General features: G+C 40.0%; 2 protein-coding genes across 2 annotated transcripts in view; both read left to right on the top strand.

The window, feature by feature from the left end:
* Positions 1-19,199, top strand: part of LOC144586383 (uncharacterized) — a 400,206-nt gene that overhangs the window by 108,504 nt on the left and 272,503 nt on the right. The gene's annotated exons all lie outside the window — the stretch shown is intronic.
* The window catches only part of PIK3R1 (phosphoinositide-3-kinase regulatory subunit 1), a 69,156-nt gene continuing 63,416 nt past the window's right edge, over positions 13,460-19,199 (top strand). Inside the window, exon 1 of the mRNA XM_020783705.3 lies at positions 13,460-13,626. The gene's annotated coding sequence lies outside the window, so the exon portion shown is untranslated. The remainder of the gene's footprint in view (positions 13,627-19,199) is intronic.

The raw sequence follows: 19,199 nt of genomic DNA, 5'->3' as shown, positions 1-19,199 counted from the left end.
GTATTGAAAAATTAATATTTTGTAATGCATATAGTGGGAAAAGTAACTTGAACTTTGTTCCCATTGAAATCAGCCTGAGTTGAAGGACTGTGGGAGCTGCAGTCATGATTAACAAGTTCAATTGAATACTATATGAACAATGTTCCATTAACCTAATACGTTTCCAACTTTTAATATCTGAATAATGTGTCCATATGTTTGTGTGTGTGTGTGTGTTTGGCAGTGACAATCATGCATGTTTGTACTGAACTGAACTTAAAAGTTAATGTTGTAAATAGAAAACTTTATAAGCGGTTTTGGATTAAAGGTGGTTTTAGGAATTAAAGCAAGTTCTATGAAAGTAACACTCTTATCAGATGCTGTTTGGTCTGCAACCATAAATCTTTTTGATAGAATAATGTATCCAGGACTATTTCACAGAATCTGAAACGGCATCAATAAGATTTTTAAGGAAAATTCCTCTGGTGCGTCTTCTGTAGTCCAAATAAACAAACTCACTCAAGATAAGCAACTATCATGTGCAGCAAACAGAATCCATGCAGTTGTTCTATATTCATCACAGAGGAGAATGATCCAAGGAGGGAAAGGGCAAGGAAAGCAAGGCAGTGCCAGGACATTGGGAGTTACAGTCATATCAGCCAGCTGTCAAAGAGCATTTTTGGTGGGGTGAGAGTAAAGTAGAAAAGTTATTGCTGCAATGACCTTTTACCAGAGTTGGCCCTTTCCCCTCTTTTCTCAGTTGCACTCTAACAAGGGCTGATGGATACTTCCAAGTGCGGTCTCTAATACTTCCAGGTGACTACTACTACAGGGGTGGGCAATGGTTGCCTCCAAATGTCTTTGGACTACATATCACATAATCTCTCATGATAGACTACATTGGCTAGGAGTGACTGATATTCCATACAAAAAATATCTGGTGGGTAGAACTCTGAACTAGCAAGATGTACAGTACTTTGATCATCAGTGGAGGTGTTGCTTTGTTAGTTTGTTGCAGTAAAAAACAACCGGGGCTACCATAAAGACCAGGAAGCTTTATTTGGTATAAGCTTTCATGGACTGCAGCCCACTCCTTCACCAGCATGCAGTACAGCTTCAGTTGAGGAATGTGTATATAAACATACAGGGAAGGGTGAAATGGAAATACTGTATGACAGAAATACAAAAACCAAAAAACACAATGGTGATGATCTTAACTGTGGTAATTTAAAATTATTTAACAATCCTTGAAAGATCTTACTGCTGATTACTGAGAGTTTATGAAAAGTCAAATGGGAGATGAGCATTTCTAAGCATACATAAACCAATTGATATGCATGGTGCAGAAAGTCTGTCTAAGTCAACTATCACAAATCAGTTTAATCTATAGATATATCCAATTGGTCCAGGATTGAAATCATAGGGAGTATAGCAAATTGGAAACCCCTGTCCAGCTTCCTGATTTTGCTGGTTTCGGGACTGCCTCTTTGCCTCAGCCTGCTGAACAAGTGTCTCTTCAAATTGGAGAGGCCATGCTGCCTCCAGGCTGAACTCTCAGATGTCACGCCTGCCTCCAGGCTGAATCAGATGTCAGTGTTTCCCATCTGTTGAGGTCCATTCCTAAGGCCTTCAGATCCTGCTTGCAGATATCCTTGTACTGCAGCTGTGGTCTCCCTCTGGAGCACTTTCCCTGCACTAATTCTCCATACAGGAGATCTTTTGGAATCCAACCATCAGCTATTCTCACAACATGCCCAAGCCAACATAGACGTCACTGTTTCAGTAATATATACATGCTAAAAATTCAGGAGTGTGCTCAGGACACTGGCTCTATAGACCTGGATCTTGGTATATTCCTGTCACATTCCTGACTGTCCCTTGATTGTTTCACCAAGCAAAGGCACAAGTTACATGTCATTCAGCTGCCACCAGTTGATTACATCAGCTTTATTCACTATTAATGACAGAGGTCTAGGCAACGTATCATTTAAGAACCAAGTAGAAATTGTTTATTGTTACAGGGATAACAGTCCAGTCAATATCATTAACTCTCAATTAAAAAAACAACCTCTCTTCACCCTCAACCACCTACTCTCTCTCTCTCTCTCTCTCTCTCTCCTTTCCTTCACCCCACTTAACTTTGCCCCTCACCAACTCCTATTGGTGCATGCAAATCTCTGCCTAAATATTAATGAGCAGGGTGAACGCTACAATGCCGTTGGCTTTTTGTTAAGCCATACTCTCTTTGTGAGTCTAGAGAACATGGTAGCTGCTTTGCCCATGAGTTTATCCAGCTTGATATCTAGAGAGAGTGTGTCAAGGTACATTAAATCATGAACAACCTCCAATTCTTCTGTAGAGGTGGTAATAGAGGGAGGTGAGTCCACGCCCTGGCCCATAACCTGTATTTTCTTCAGGCTGATCTTGGCAGGCCTTGCTAAAATGATTCATAAGTTGTTGGAGGTCTTCGGCAGAATGGGCAACAACAGCTGCATCATTGTGGAAGAGGAAATCCTGCATGCAACTCAACAAATCGCCACTGAATCAGTGGGTCTACTCCAGTTCGCCTTAGTGTACTAGGCAACACGAGCCTGTATAATTAAAAATTGTAAACCGCCCGGAGAGTGCTTGTAGCGCTATGGGGCGGTATATAAGTCCAATAAATAAATAAATAAATAAGATGTCAGCCTCTGTGTTGGTTTCAACAAGGGACTCATAAACAAATACAGCAGTGGTTCTTAACCTTTCCTTTAGCACGGACCCCCTTTAAATATGGTTTGTTGCCATGGACCATTTAACACCTAAAGTGCATCAAATATTTATTTAAAGTTTCTCATGAAGGGTCTCATTGACAGATATTACTTTTTTTTTACTTCATTCTTGACAGAAGCTATATGGCAGACATTTTTGTAGAGGCTATGGAAGCCAAAGGCTTCCCTAAGAATGCAACAGAATTGGAAGCTTAACACAGAATATTGGACCTGCTGATTTACCATGGAGCTGCACTTTTCTGTTCTATTTCTACTATCTGAGTGGGTGAGGGACATATTAAAATAGAAACTATCAATTTGAAAAATAAAATGTTTATGGTACTTAGCAACACATTCAACTCACAGCTTTTAAAATAGTACAATATAGACATTCTAGTTCAATGGGCCACATTACTGCACACTGTTCACAAATTAACAGGAATTCAAATTCCTGTAAAGGCAGAACTACACATTACTTTCACCTTATCCCACATTTGCAGGAGATAAGTGTCATTATATTGTTCGCTTATTTACAAACCAGTTGTTAATAATAGGACCTCTTCAGGGTCCTATTAGGGTTCTGATGCAACTTGGCAGCACATGATAATGACATTTATAAATATTCAAGCTTGTATAGATACTAAGAGGTTTTCCAAGCTGAGGGAAACAGTCCTGACAAAGGCACTCACTCTGTCTTCACCTCTCTCTGTGCCTCTCAAAGTCTGTCCTAAGAACTGCTTCTATTTATTTCCATTTCTAGCAGGCTTGCCCCATCTCTAAGCAAAGGAGGGAATAATTAACCCCTTTAATCTCCCCCCCCCCCAATATATAGCTCCCAGAACCCCTCAGTGGACAGTGGTCTTGCTAGCTCAGATATTTTGTGGGCTGAAAAAGTAATGCTTCCAATGTTTGCACTGATCATTCCTCACGTTTTCTGTGCCATTTTCCCAGTTCACTGACACTTCCCCACGTCCTGTTGCATAAAACAATGCCTTCAAATTTAGAAATGGAGTACTACAAAGCAGATAATGTTCCTTGATCATACAATATTGTATTCAGGGCTAGTTAGCCATGGTATCACTGTTAAGTCCCAGTCAAATTGACAGCATGTTAAAAAGAAAAAAGACAGAACAGCAAAGGTACAGGGCAGAGTTTCAGCCTTATCTTGGAATGCCCATGCTGTTCCTTATTACTTTACTACAGTTTTTGTGGTTTAACAGATAAAAAGCAACTGTTGGGAGTTGTACTACCATACTGTATTATGTCTTAGAAAACATTAAATCAGTTGGGTATGCTGGGCATAACTGATACTATGAAAATGATAACGGAATTGTGAGGAAAGGTTTACTCCCAACTTATATTTGGGGGGGGGGGGGCAATAGTGGTTTGTTGTTCTTGGTGTATTGTCTTCATAGAGTGCTTCTTGATGATGCTCTGCTACGTGCACTTTAAAACTGCTTCCAGTGCATAACTACTTTATAATGTCAGAAATTATGTTCAGAATCAAAGAAAACATTTGTCTGTACTTTTCACGAAAATAAGCAGGGCGGCACTTTGGCATGTTTACTTGGGAGGGCTTTATCCCTTTAAAAAGGGTGTTTAGACTTTCCACCTCAATCTCTACACATTGAGTTTGTTTGTAATAGCATCATATCACATGTTAAGGGGAAAGTGTGTTTCTGCCTTTTACACTGATCTTCGATGCACACAAATTTTTAGCAACACATGCAATTAAAGCCATGCTCATCTCCCACCAACCAGATATAAAATAAAAGAATGCTAATTTGCCAAATATCATGTTAGAATAAGCAGTCCTTTCATCTTAAGGGAGCTCTGCCTTTAATTGCATGTTAATTTTATTATCCAATTTCACCCTAAGTGAGACAGAGGAGACAGGAGGAATTATTTAGTATTCTATGTACCTGAACTAACTACTTTATGAAGTCAAAGGGAAACTCCCAGAATGAGTCTGCATTTTCTCTGGGCAGTTCTAACTGAAGATACACTTGCATATTGGTACACTTCATAACCAATCCAAATATCTGTCTCATTCATTCTGGGTGGAGATATCTACCTTCAAAAAGTTAGTTATATAAGGACTGGGCCTTCCCATATATGCAGAAACACTATAAATCTCATAGAGTAAAACAACAACAACATGTAAAATACTGTAGTAGAATGGTGTCCAGTTTCCTAAGCAATCCTTCAAGTTACAAGAAAACAATACCTCACAGTACCAGCTTATTAATGAAAACATTGCATTTTCAGAATTAGTAAAAAATTACTTGGATTATCATTTTTGCGGGGGAGCATGACATGCGATTTTATATTTAATATGTGAATGTTGGAAAGACTGTGTAATGTGCCTTGAATAGTGAAGATAAGGCAAGCTGTACAATAAAATATATTTAAATTTTAAAAGTTATCTTGAAAACAATGAATATACCCTATGGATGATGCAGCAATGCTGTTAATGTCTTATCTACTTATCATTTTGAATTTATCAAAAAGCTCCTTGTCTCCCACTACTACCATCCAGTTTGGCAGTTACTATGTTAAATGCAAGCATTATCATCAATCAGTTTCACAGCAATATCTTTCCTCATAAGCTTTTGCTACACATATACACAGGTTTCCTGTCTACATGTTGTGTTTTTGCCAAATGTGCATTCTGGTGATTTATATTCCAGTATAATGCTTCCATTTTACAATAGCCAGAGCAAACTAGAAACAATTGTTTTGCCACCTTTCAGCTTGGGAGCTGATCTCCTGTCATCAGTAAAGTTTCTCTCTATATACTAGATGTCACTAAATGTCAAGGTCTGGACAAGTTACTTGTAACCGGCCTGAACATTGTACTGTACTGTAAAAAAGGAGCAGATTGTATTGTCAGATTACTAATAATCAAATTTCCAGATTTTCAGACCAATGTAATGATAAGAGGTCACTGAGAGAGGCTCTCAGACAACAACTGAATTATTACAACCAGAAAAGAATATCGAGCAAGAGGGCAGCGAGCCAGCCAATGTTGCTAGCTGTGCGTCATTCAGAGACATATTCAAAAGATCATCATTTCAGTAGCACAAGGCATGCATGCCCACCCCATACTTAAGCCCATGAACAGAGACAAGTAGCATTAAACAAGACATTCTGAACAGTATCCAAGAGATAGTTAACTAAAAGAGTTATGGAACAGTCATTTGCACTACCAATTGGTTCCGAGACTGGGCAATGATCCTTCCTAACACGAAATGGCTAAGGGCTGGTCTATCATATATTCTGACCAAAACTTGAAAAGTTACTTTTGTAAATTAATTGGATACAGTCCCAGTTGTAGTTCAAAGCCCCTCAAGTAGTTAACATCATAAGTTCTGTTTTTACTTATTTTTCTTTTTATTTCTTAAAAGTAACGGAAGCAGTTACTAATTATTCTTTAAAAACCTGAATTTACAAATCCTTGTACTATTTGTTTGTTTGTTTGTTTGTTTGTTTGTTTGTTTGTTTGTTTGTTTGTTTGTTTGTTTGTTTGTTTGATTGATTTATATCCCGCTCATCTGGTATAACAACTCCCATTGTCACCTCAACACCCACAACAAAACATGGAGCCACAGCATGAAGCGCAACACCGGCAATACTGTAACTATGTGATATTCCTCTGCTGCCGCTTTGTAAAATTACATCCCACAACTACAAACGTATTAGTAACTGGTGTTTCCCCAAAAATAAGACAGAGTCTTATATTAGGTTTTGCTCCAAAAAAATGCAGTAGGGCTCATTTTCAGGGGATGTTTTATTTTTTTATATACTACAGTCTACATTTATTCAAATACATTCATGTCATCTTCCAGTTGCTGCACAATGCTGCACAATAGTGGAGGGCAGGGTTTCACTTAACTAGGGCTTATTTTTGGGGTAGGGCTTATAGTACAAGCATCCTGAAAAATCATACTAGGGCTTATTTTCAGGTTAGGTCTTATTTTCGGGGAAACTGGCCATGCCTTGTTAATCTACAGCCATAACATAATTAGGCATTGTTTATTGAAAAAAGGAACTAATACAGTAATACTGTATGTGTTACATGCTGTCAAGTTGATACTGACTAATAGGGACCCTAATAGGGCTTTCAAGCTAAATGAGAAATTTAAGGAATGATTTACTAGTTTCATTACCCCAGTGAGTTTTCATGGTTGAGCAGGGATTTGAACACTCACCTCCAGAGTCCTGGACTCCAATATACCATACTGGGTATGATTACAATAATAACAATGAAATAATCAATAAAAATCCAATTATTCACCTTTTCCATCTTCTTCTTTCTTCAAAGGGTTACGGTAAATCCAGTTGTTTGTCCTACTTAGAATAGACCTCCTGAATAAATGATAATTTGGCAAATCAAGATTTTATGAAAATTCTATTGATTCAGTCGGTGTGCTCTACCAAGGTAAGGAGATTCTCACTTCTTGAGATTTTAGGGACAAAATCTGAAACTAGGAGGCATTTCATTTAACTATGGCAAAATTGTATATGTGCATATGTGAGAGAAAAAGAGAGAAATACACTGCTAAACAAATATTACATCTCAAATATACATACAGTACAAGCACCTTTGTGCTGAGCCAGTTGGGATTAGGAAGGATGTGGTTTTCCAATACTGTACTGCATTTAAAGCCATCTTGTGCAGTAAAATCAAACATTGTCTTCCACCACTGCTGCTCAGCCTGAGGTCTGTTTCCCTGTCTGAACATCTAGAAAAGACAACCCTGAGATCTGGTAACCCCATCTAGGATTAGCTGTAGGATTTAAGACAAGACATATTGCAGTATTAATACACTCTCAGTTTTAATATTGTTAGCAATATTCTCCTCACACTGGTTGTTTTTGTTTGTTTGTTTGTTTTGCATCCCTTATTTTTTTTCTTGTGTTTATGTTCTTTTTATTTGCTTTATTTTGGCAAGACTTCTGGTTTCTAAAAGTAGCCATCTTTTCTCTAATAATTCTCTTGACAACTTTCATCAACTACACTGTGGATTTACTGAACTTGGTAGTGTACTTTCTGTCCTTCAGTATACATTCCAACTCAGCAATTAGTGTTTTTAAGTAATCCTTCTAACTTTCCCTTTCAAATTCCTTCTCCCCATTATCCTTATTTTAGAGAAGTTTCCTCTTCTAAAATAAAATGTGCCTGTGTTTGACTTCCTTGGTATTTTCAGCTTAGTGGAAATTTTGATAGCACTGTTGACACTGTCTCTTAAGTAGTTCAACAATCTTTGCATTTCATGCTAGGTCCTGAGTACCACTAAGGATAAATAAGGAGTTGCCTCTCCTCAGGCTGGTTTCCTGAGCACTTTGTTCTGTGCACCAGTGTTTTGGCTACCTAGAAATTTTACCTCTGGAGTGATAGGCATTTATCCAGTCTATGTGACTGCAATTTATGACATCTGTTACTACTGTACAGTATTTTCTCCTTGGGATTCCTCCTACTTTTAAGGTCCACCTCAAGACTCCTCTGAAGATTTCAGGCAGGGAGATCATTGCATGTCTCTAGTTTAAATGATTTTTGGATCTGGTACTGTTACTGTCAGTGATTCTGCAAGAGACAGAATCTGTCCCTTTTGAATTTTCGATTTTGTTTGACACTATGTTCTCTTCGATGGAAAAGTAACACCACACTCAGTGTTGTATGCACTTTCCTTCTATTTTGTAAAATTATACTGTATAATGTTTCACCCCATGACACTCACAAATGTAACTTGCTAACAATCAGGCAGCTAACGGCACTGGGGCCTCCACCACATCCAGGTTCATGTTTTTACTTTATATCCTTGTTTTTACTTTATATTCTTGATTTTGGCCTCACAATAAGAAATGTTGTCATACTTCACACTCTGGCTACATTGTGGGGCTAAATCATACAAATCACATGACACACAGCCATCTAATTAGTGCAAGCAAACAATGCAAAGTTGGTGTGAAGTCTGGCTGATTCTGTGGTCAGTTTAACTATTCGATTCACTTATAAAAATGATATAAAGTACACAGTAATTTCTAGAGGGAATTATGTTGGATGTAATATAATAGTTTCTTTAATGGATATCTGTAAATACTTATAAAAGTGCTGCTTGTGCCACAGACATAGTTGACTTGTGTCTCCATGCTTGTCAAATATACATAGAATTATTACAGACTAGTTATCTATGGGATGGCGTGCCTCACATTTTATTGTGACATTACTGGCAGCAAAACCCTTACTTGTATTTTGGAAGAAAAAAGTAGGATCTGTGTTGTCATGGTGTTACATGGTTGAAAAATAAATACAGATGTCACAGTTACAGATAATGTTTGTAAGCATTTTACCATGCACTTACAAATAATGTTTCAGATACAGTACCTAGTTATCAGTACAGAAGCTGGTCTGGAGTGGTAACCTTTGGAAATGTTGCATTTCATAGTAATATCTGAGCATGCTTTATGGTGTTAAGTGGACATAGTAAGCATTCACTGAGAAACCACTGTTTTTCGAAGAACTGAAATATTGTGACTTATGCTTTATATTATTTATTTATTCGCTAGATTTTTCTCCCACCTTCAAAACTAAACTCCAGGCAATTAACAATAAAATGAATTTTTCAATTAGAGATTAAAAATAAACACAGCTGTATTAAAACAACAATCAGCTTTAAAGGCAATGTAAATTAAATCATGTTTTAAAAGCCCCTTTTATTTAAATACAGCATAATACCCAAAAGCCTGCCTGAATAAGATATTTACCTGCTGGCAGAAAGACAACAGGATAGAAGCTACCCTCAGAACCCTCATGAAGATTCCCATCATGATCCAGAAATGGCCTCTGTGATGGCCTCTTCCCATTACCCCATGACATGTGAGTCTGATGATGGCAGGGCTGAAAGAAGACTCTTCCCAGGAAATCCCAAATATGGTTCCTCAAATAGCTTTCAACAGTCACACCGGGCTGTATAAGTCAAAATGTTGACTTGTGCCTCTCTGAAAACAGTTCTGCTCCCATTCCAATCAAAGTTCCATTCCAGAGAAATGATCCAGAAGGATAAAAAGGTTGATTAAACAGAAAACTACTGAAAGGTCCTGCAGAATTGGCATGGATGCACTTATGCAGTCCAGTTTCCAACATAATCATCCACTGAAGTGACAAAAGTCTGTCTGCCCTGTAATAAGGACTGAAGACAGACTGAAATTGATCTAGACCATCTACATCACCTAGGGAAGAGAGGCCACCACGTTCTCAAACACTTTGACCAAAAATGAGATATTGTAGACTAGCTAAAAAGTAAACTGTACCGTAAGTTTAGGAAAGGGTCTTTAAACAAAGGTCTCACTTAATGCCTCTTCTAGACATGTTGGAATTCTGCCTTGCTTGTTGAAAAACAGCCTTGACAATTGCCTTTATGTTTGGGTGAGAAGCGGTTAACTTATGATAAAAAGGACTCAGTTTCTGGGATTTTTCCCTGCTTTGTGTCTTCTTGTGAATGGTAATGAGCACAAGAGGGTATTCTATATAGACCATCTTGACTGCTGGTGTCATGAACTTTCAGGCTGTCCTTTGCTATGTAAAGTTTGGCATCCCTTTTCCTGCGGCATTTCCTGACTTTTTGAACAGCGGATACAGAAGCACAATATTCCATATTCTGAGTTGTAGTTTTTTTAAAATTATTTTTTAAAAGAATTGAATTCAGTAAAGAGATAAAGATGCAGCAGCAACACTTGTGGGTGCCTTCTGTCCTTTATCCTCTTAGTCATTCACCTTTCCTGTTACTTTTATGAGCTAGGAAAGGCAAGGGTCAAGCAGACGTATGCTAGATTTTACCTCTTCAAGGATCCTGTCCACCTCCTTAGTTGATGTCTGAGGTACCTGTATCCTGAGGTCTGAGGTACCCCTATCTATATACATGCGGCAAGACTCTTGGTAAAATATGTGTGTGTGGGTATAGTCTCCGGTATGGATACTTGATAGAATACATTTTTCTTTTACCAGAGGTAGCTATGTGCGATTCATTCCCAGTGAGGTGTAGTGAATAGAGTGATGTACTAGGACTCTGGAGAACAGGATTCCAATCTCCAGTGGACCATGGAAACTCACTGGGGGAGTGGAACTGGTAAAACAACTCCATAATTATGTCACCTACCTTGAAAGCTCTAGTATAAGGTCACTACTATAGCTGGTTCTGACTTGATGACACAGAAGATACACAGCTATATTTAGCCAGAAGCATTGAAGATGCTCATCCGCAGATATGATGTAGTCAATCTATAAATTGTTTTCTTTCTTAAAATGAACATCACAAACTATTTATCTGGCCCAAAATTAATTTCTAATAATAACACTCCAAAATCTTGTTCTTTCTTCCATTGCATTAAGGAATCTTTGGTCCTATTCTCTCCCATCTGTTCATTTTAAACACTTATGTGTGACTTTATCTCCTCTCGATTATTGTCTGATATTTACAGCAATGGCAACACCTTCTCAAATCTATACAAAATGCAGATACTAAATTCATTTCCATGGATGGTCACTAAGATGGGTATTACGCAGAACCCAACTTTTTTACATGATTATATTTATGACACTTTCCTCTCAGACTGGAGTCAATATGATCAGACTAGGTTTCAAAACTTTATTCTCCTTGTATATTTCACTCAGTGCTTTGTTCCAATGTCTACATATGTCCGTCAATATAATCAATACCTTAAGAGATCAACCAACTTTCTGAGGGCTGGCATAGTATACACATGGTTAATGACAATTCTCATTACTCTCAGCTAATACAAACTCTGCATCAGGTTGAGGAAAGCTATTGTCTGCACTGACCACTTTCCACCTCCTTTTCAGTTGGGCTTTTTTAACATTACCTGCCTCTCCCCTACCCCCAGGCCTAAGCTGCTCACAGTGCAGTTGGATGTTCTTAACAAGTCTGAACAAGTATCTTTCTCTTTGCACTTGGGAAAAATGCTGACTTTGTGACTACACTGTCACACACTTCAGATTTTGCAGGATCCACTTTTTATAGTAGGCACTCTTGAAGGATTGTAGGAAGCAACTGTGCAATATGACCCATTTTCATCTTGTTGTATCATATTGTTAGGAAAGTCCAAAAACTTTTTATGTAGCTGAAATGTCATGATAAATCTTCCTTTTCACTAAGGGTCATTGAGGTATTTTCATTTTTAAAATATGAAGCCTAGAAGGACATCTCAAAAGTATTCCCTTAAACATAAAATGACTTTGAATCCACCCGTTAGCCTTTAAACATGGCAACACCTCAGTGCCCACTGAAACCTACCTTACCTTTCTTAATGTCTTGGTGCAGTGAAAAAGAAAGCATGGGCTTCCTGCTCCCCAATCATCATATTTTCCAAGTCCAAGAACGTTCTGGTTCCCACCTACATTTATCTATATTTTGCCTCCTTTGTATGTGTATTTTTTAAAAAATGTTTTATCTCTGTGTTTGACGGCATGGTATATTTTCTGCTTTTAGTGAGCGTTTAGGGGCTTGCACATGTTTTTTTGGGGTTCTTTGTGGCATTTGTGTAAATGTTGGTTATTTTGTTTGCTTTGCTATGCTTTTCTGTTTGTACTGGGGGTATTGCCCGTTGTGGGATATATTTCTGTATTTTCTCTAGTTACGTAGTTTGCCATTTTGACAGATTTTACTTAACTAATTTATGCACCAATGTGTCCCTTTCAAAGATGACCCAATCCTAATGGAAGTAACTTTTCTTTTTTTAAACTTTCATGTATTCCTTTAATTTGCTTGTTGGGTTTTACTGCCAGATAGCACACAGAACTTCTTATGAATTGCAACCTCAGTACAGTATCACAGATAACTTGGCAGCAACCTACAACTCATTTATTACAGAACAGTGTGGAGGGACTTCCACAAGTGTCAATAGGTACAATGGAGATGATCCTGTTTGGAAAGAAAACAAGAGAAAAAAGTGGAGACATCGAATTAACAAGCAAACTTGGGTAGGGCAATGAGCTGCTGTGCAGACTGCGTTTACATGTCAGGCGGTTACTGAAGGCGCTCTACCTCAGAAAATAATTGGCGGCCTCTCCTGAGGACGTGACAGACTTATCAAATATACTGTAGTCGGCCTGGCCCACAAGATAGGAAAAAACCAGAAGCTGGTGTTGCTCTGGCCATTTCTGTATAGAGCCCCGGGCAATGTCTGAGAGAGAAAAGGCGCGGGGGTTGCACTCTCGCTGGAGGCCATTCGGCCGCGGCATCCCCACCTCACAGAGACCGTTTCTCCCGTTCCTCTTACAGCCCCCGCCTAATTCTTGTCCCCTAAGCTTCGAGGCCATTTGGCCGCCTTTTCCTCCCTCGGCCTCGCCTGAGAGGAAGGAAAAAAGAAAGGCATGCGCCAGCCGCAGCGGCAACAGCAGCCGCGTCCAGGGAGTTGTGTTGCGGGGCGGAGGGCCCCCCCCCGAAAACAGGCAGGAACCGCCAAGCCTGAGGGGAAGCCGATGGCCGCTGCGGCGGTAGCGAGCAAGCAACAACCCCCCCCCTCCGCCCCAAGTCGTCAGCCAGCCAGCCAGCCAGCCAGCGTGACAGCCCCGCCGGGCGGGGTGGGCGGCGCTTTGGTCCCCGCGGCCCGGAGCGGGTTGGCCGGGTTGAGGCGAGAAGAGGCGGAGCGGAAGGACGAGCTGGGAGGGAAGCCAGTCTTGGCTGGGCTCGGGCTGCCTCGCTGGGGCAGAGAGGCGACGCGAGCTCCCACACGGCGGTTTCTGCTGCTGCTGCAGTTGCTGGCGGCGGGTGCTTTGCGGGGCTGAGGGGGAAGCCGGAGGAGCTACGGGGTCGTTCCGTCGTCTCGCTTCCAGGGACGCGCGGCCGAGGCCCAGGCGAGGGTGACACAGCCGGAGGTGAGACGGGTGGCGTGGGACCCCTATTTCCCCCCCTTCTTCGGTGGCCTAGCCCACGAGGGGGGAAGGAAGTCAAGCGGCGTCTGGCGGGCCGGGGCGCTGCATGGTCGCGCTACATCCTGTTCGGGGAGCGCGGCCTCCTACCGCCTGTGAGGGGAAAGGGGGCAATGCGGGGCAGAGTGGGCTGGTGGGGGGGGGGAGAACCACAATTCTTTCCCTTATGCTTTCACACCCCTCCCGCCAAAGGGACTCCGTGGCTGGCGAGCTTGACGCGGCACTGCCTTGCAGCCCGGCGCTTTTCGAGGCAGCCACTTGCTTGCAGTCGCTCCGCTTGGACCTCCTCTCGTCTCCTTTCCAAGCTTGCTGGACAGAGGAAGTTCAGCAGCGCGACGGCCTCCTGCAGCGCCAGGACCCGATTCAAGCTCTCCGCGCGCGGTGCCTCGGGAGCCCGACTCCATCCGAGCCCTTTTAGCCGCTCGGTTCAGGATTGCAGATAGGATAAGGTTGGCCTTTAAGGGTACTCTCGGAAGCCCGGAAACGCGGGACGGGCAGCGGTGCCTCCTTCCTCCTCCTAAGGACTGGAGAGATTGCAAAGGGGGGGGCGGTCAGCGGTGCCGGAAAGGGCAGCTTCATCGCTCGGTTTTCTGCCTTTATTTCTTGCTGTTCTTTCTGAAAAGGGGGTCGTGAAGGGCAGAGTCAGATCTGCAGTGGATTGCGGTAGGGGGAGGCGAATTCTTCAATGGACTACCAAGTCCTCTCTTTCTAACCTTGCAGAGCCTTGCTTGCCTTTCTGAATCAAAACGTGTGTGCGAGAAGGAAATGGATTTAAGTATACTGTATATTCTATTCCTTCGCCTCCTTGTGCTTTTTATGGACTTTGCACAGTGTCTGGGCAGCAGTTGGGAGGAAGTCAATTGCTATGCTAGCCTCCCCCCCCCCTCTTTTTTTAAAAAAAAGCAATTCCTGAATGGCATTTCTTGGTCTAGACGCTATGCAGTGGCATGAGAGTAGCAAGGTGCTAGACTACTGGATGCTAAATAAACCTTGCTAAATGTTGGCACTAAGATCTCCTTGTTTGTTTTAGTGCGCAGTCTACAGATCTTCATTTAAAAAATTGCTTCACACCTTTTTTGTGATTGCAATTTTAATTATTTATTTTCCTGCTACGTTCCTATCATTTATTCTTACTTTGTGTGCTGAATTTGCCCAACATTGGCAAACTTTTTTTTTGATTCTGCAGATCAGATCTTTGCTTTATAAAAACTTATTTAATTTCTGTCTTTTAAAGGTATGTAACCAGGGTGTCTTAAATATATGGGAAGACATACTGATGCCATGCGCAGTTGAAGTGCAGCATGTCATATTTATGCTACTCACATTTTATGAAACTTGTGTAGCCTAAATTGAATTTCAGTGCAGAAATATGGTGAGCTGTCTAGGGAACATCTTGTGCTGTGCATTGAGAGCACTACTTTGTTGATGCACATTAGTGGTATTTTGGAGGAATGGCTCTGTTAAGTGTATATAGACTTTCTTAGAAATTGAAGACATCTCCTTCTGAGGGAGGAAACTGTTGAAAGGTTTCATGTCATAAACAGGAGAAGAAAGTCTTCTGTTTTTCTCTGGTCAAGTCCTTGCCTTCAGGTATTGGACTCATCATTTGGGCAGATTGTTCTTCAAACTATGAGCTGCAGGATGGGGATGCAAATTCAGACCCAGGAGTCTTTGGAAAGCAGGCAGCTTTCCTTACAGCAATTTTGGCCGTTAGGTGACCCTTTGAGTGCATGTCAGTAGCATGTTCTTTGAGAGCTGTTTGGAACAGAATGTTTTTGGAGTCAATGCAAGCTAACTTTCAGAAGTAAAATTTAGAAATTTGGGTACCATAATTTTATTAGAAGTAACTGTATATTAGTCCAAACAGCTGTGTGGACTAATATTTTAGTTTATTTACAGTTGCTTCTGACAAATACTACTTGGGGCAGTCTTGTTTGAAACGGTTTACTTGGTTGACAGGATTTTCTCAGGAGCTAATCCCAGAGGCTTAAGCTCTTCCTTCCAGCACTATATCTTTAGCATGGTGCAATAAAATTGTCTTGTGACTTTTTAGAAAAGGACATTGAGTAACACATGAAAATGAAATCTAAGCAGTAAGTATACCAGTCGGAGTAATTATGTCTTATTTTACAAAGGCAATAATTGAAGTGCACAGCCCAGTCTTAACATGTGCCGATCTGGAAGGAAGGGCATTGATTTGAATGGAGTTTATTTCTAAATATTCTTCAAGAATTAGGGTGCCAGCTGTTCAAAGGTGCTGAATGTACACATCTATCAGCTGTTTAAAATTCTTTTGATTCACATGTTTACTTTGTCATATTTTCTTTCTCATTGAAAAATTTTGGTGATCATATTCCTTTTGCAGTAGTCACTGAGGATAGCCGTTTTAGGAAGTACAGGGAAGCTATTTTTGATTAAAATTTCACTGCAGTTACATGTAGAGGATGTAAGATGGGCACAACTAGCCCATATCCAGTGTTGTGCTAGTGGAGGCCTGCTAACACAATACTTTTCTTGCTTTTTGCCCTGTATCTTGCTGTGTGGCCTGAAAATGTGCTTGTGTGTGTGTGTGTGTGTGTGTGTTTCCAAGCCCTTGGTTTTGAGGGAGCACAGGGGGCCACAAGAGGGAGAGGAAATTCTGTCAGCAGAATGAGCCTGTTGGAACCTGCTCTTTTTCACTAGCTATGATTATATAAACTGTTCTGAGCTGATTAATTGTTGAAATCTTTACACAGCATCTGTGAGGATTAACTCTTCGCAGACACCATGACAATGTTTAAATAAAATGAATGGGTTTTTTCCAGGTATATTAGTAGAAAAACCATCAAATTTATATATTCAAAGTTTTGCCTATTTTCATTTTGTAAGGCTAGATCTTGAGAAGCAGTTAATGCTTTCATTCAAATTCTTATATAGAACTAAATTCTTATATGTGCTGTGTTTAAAGATATAGGGAGCTGCTTTGTACCTTGTATCAGTCTCTCTAGCCTAGCTTTCACCTGTCTGATCAAAAAATGTTTTGAGGGGACCAGGTTGGGAGACTGTGGTTTTCTCAGAATCCAGGTAACAGTCTTACATAGCTCTCTTGCTAAATACAACATACATATCGCCAGGGCTCACTGGTGGAGCACATATGCTGTCCACCACTGAATCATGACCATCAGGCAGCATGTTAATCCAAATTTTAGTTAGAATATTTCTTCAAAAGCCTTCTAATTGAAGTCAGCAGGATAACTCAAGAATAAGAACATTAAGACTGCAGTCCTATATCTATGTACTTGGGAGAAAGTCCCAATGAATGCAGTAGGACTTACATCTGAAAGGCATGGAACAGATTATATTGTAAAAACCATAATCTTATCCATTTGCATCACAGATACTTTACTAGTTTCATGTGTGCATGTAAATAATGGCTAAATCCAGTAGTAATTTGCAACTTGATTAGACCAATTGAATGAAGAGATTTATCATAGGTATTGTCTAACCAATCTCCATTGATTCAATAGATATACTGTACTGTAATTACAATTTAATTGCTGGATCTCAGCCAATATCTTGATTTTTAATTTTATTGGTACTCCCAAGTTGTAACTCCTACACCATTTTTGCTCTTTTGTTGAATTTATAGAAGTATAATCAATATTAACTTAGTTGCACAAACTATGTATAGTTTTGCTTAAAATATCCTTACAACACTCCTTGTATTTGTCATCTGGATAGGAAAAAAGCAATGCTTGTGTTGCATAGTAGTAGTTCAAAGAGTAAACACAATAAGTAAATGATATGTATTTTATTATATAATGTGTAAGATCTTGAGAATGACTTAGGCAGAGCTATTAATATTTCTGTCCCTCTTAAGAAAGAAACTTTATACTGTATTAAGGTCTCTTGGCTGAGTTTCTTATGGGAATTTTTTTCCCCAGTTCTCAAACTGCAAACAAAGGAGTTGCATTGTAACCTATCAGTAGTTGATATTCTTAGCTCTAGTAATGTTGCAATTATTTCTGTATTGTTTATTGTGGAGATATTGGAACACAGTGGCTGTCTATGAGAGATCTACTGGTTTGATTTCTTTGGAACTATGTTTAACAACAAGAGGTGAAGTGGGGAGGAGACTCCTTGGTCTTAATTTCCCACAGATGCTTATATTTGCACACAACAGAAAGACAAAACAAAACTGCTATGTGCAAAGAATTCATCAATATTTGTTACCTAGGGATAAGGAACTTCATCACTTAGCTAAGCAATATACTGGTGCTCTCTTCATATGTGATAACATTGTTGATCCTGGGATTTATTTGATTTGTTTCTGTACTTTTATCTGCAGTACAATCCTCTCCATTTAATTTGTGTGTGTGTGTGTGTGTGTGTGTGTGCGCGCGCGCGCATGTGCAGGAGCACAGCTGTGCTATCTCTTTCAACTGGGGGAGGGGAAATTAGTTAAGCTAGACAGATTTTGCAGTGTTTAGATAGGAACTCTGTTTGGCCATCTGCCATAATGCTTATGGCAATGAGAACAAAGCAAGTAGTTCTGCTCACACACTTGTACACTTGTTGAACTGAAACTATTTCTTAACAAGATAATAAATATTTGAAAGCATTTGGGGCATTTGGGGAAGTGTTAATTTTCTGGTACATGTTGTGTGCATGTTTAGTTGAATGTTGATAGCTGTCCAAAATCTCAAGTCAAGATTTATTTACGTTTGTTAGTTTGTTTGTTGTAGGAACTAGGGATGCAAACAGTGCATACACATGTGGCATCAGAACAGTTTAATTAATTGTTAAGATGTGTGGCATTCCCATGCTGAAACAAGTATCAGTAAGCTTTGCAAGTTAATATCATACTTGAGGTGTGTTTTAAGATGAATGAACTTTTCATTGTTACCCTCATTGTCACAAGAGCCTAAATCCAGTATAGGATGCATGGCTGAATTCTGTAGGTACAACATTAATACAATCTTGAATTCTGAATTGTTGAACCTGTAGAAAGTCAGTGGATCTTCCTCTGACAAAGGGCGTTTCCAGACTGTCACACAGTCATTGGGTTTTTGGTAATGCTTCTTGTTCAGTGTTTATGCATTGCTGGATAGCTCAGTGATTTAGCTATCTAGCTGAGTAGTCAGAGGTCTGGAGTTTAATTCTGCACTCTGCCTCCTTGACAGTGGCTGGACTTGATTATCCATAGGGTACCTTCTGGCCCTGCAGTTCTAAGATTATTATTATGATTATTGTGAATTCCCCTTCTTTCAATGCATCATTCTTCTTTCTGTCTTAAGTTTCTAGAGGAAGATCTTTTGATCAGGTGGATGATTGTAGGGAGTGGAGAAAAATAGAGAAGCACAGCTTAATACTGCATCCTTATCTGTTAGTTTATATGTATAACAGAGATTGATGAGTACTGTAGGGAAGAACATAGTTACAAGGGCTGGACAATGCATGTGGGTAGTTGATCATGTGCTGTGTCAGTGGCTACTATCCTATTGAGTTTCCTCTGAGTGGAAAGCCCCCCTCCCTCCCAG

This window comes from Pogona vitticeps, chromosome 2 (assembly GCF_051106095.1).
Source record: "Pogona vitticeps strain Pit_001003342236 chromosome 2, PviZW2.1, whole genome shotgun sequence".
NCBI classification, from domain to species: Eukaryota; Metazoa; Chordata; class Lepidosauria; order Squamata; family Agamidae; genus Pogona; species Pogona vitticeps.
This window is presented reverse-complemented; position numbering and strand designations above follow the sequence as displayed.